This window comes from Colobus angolensis, unplaced genomic scaffold (genome assembly GCF_000951035.1).
Source record: "Colobus angolensis palliatus isolate OR3802 unplaced genomic scaffold, Cang.pa_1.0 Scaffold437, whole genome shotgun sequence".
Lineage (NCBI taxonomy): Eukaryota > Metazoa > Chordata > Mammalia > Primates > Cercopithecidae > Colobus > Colobus angolensis.
Genome location: NW_012117788.1, coordinates 535,033 through 535,804, shown reverse-complemented (window position 1 = coordinate 535,804; position 772 = coordinate 535,033).

The following is a 772-nucleotide window of genomic DNA, read 5'->3' as shown; positions in this document are numbered from 1 at the left end:
CCTTTGAAAAAGAAGAACTGAAGTAAAATTTTGGGCTGAATTCCACCTGGTATTTATATTATCTTCAAGCACAGTAATGAAGACAGTGTGGTACTGGTGTCAAAATAAACAGATCAATGGAACAGAGTAGAATTCATCAACAGACCCACATACATACAAACAACTAATTTTCAATGAAGGTATAAAGGCCATTCACTGGAAATAGGACAGTCTTTTCTACAAATGGTGCTGGCATAAGTGAATACCTATACAAACTCCGAGAAATGAACTTCAACCCATCCCTTCACTGTATATAAAAATTAACCCAAAATGAAACATAGACCTAAATGTAAAACCTAAAACTATAAATCTTCTAGAAGAAAATATGAGGCCTTGGGTTAGGCAAAGATCTCTTTATATGACATCAAAAGTATGGTTTGTAAAATAACTAATTGATAAACCAGACCTCATCTTTATTTATTTATTATTTATTTATTTATTTATTTAAAATGCCTTCTCTTCAAAAGATACTGTTAGGAAAAGGAAAACAGTCCAGGTGCAGTGGCTCATGCCTGTAATCCCAGCACTTTGGGAGGCCAAGGCTGGAGGATCGCTTGAGCACAGGAGTATGAGGCTGCAGTGAGCCATGATCAGCCACTGCACTCCAGCCTGGGCAACAGAGTGAGACTCCATCTCAGAAAAAAAAAAAAAAAGAAAAAGAAAAATTTTAAAAAGCACAGGTGTGCCTAAGTGGTGAGACAGCTTCAAACAGCTTAATGTAATGGGAGTCAAT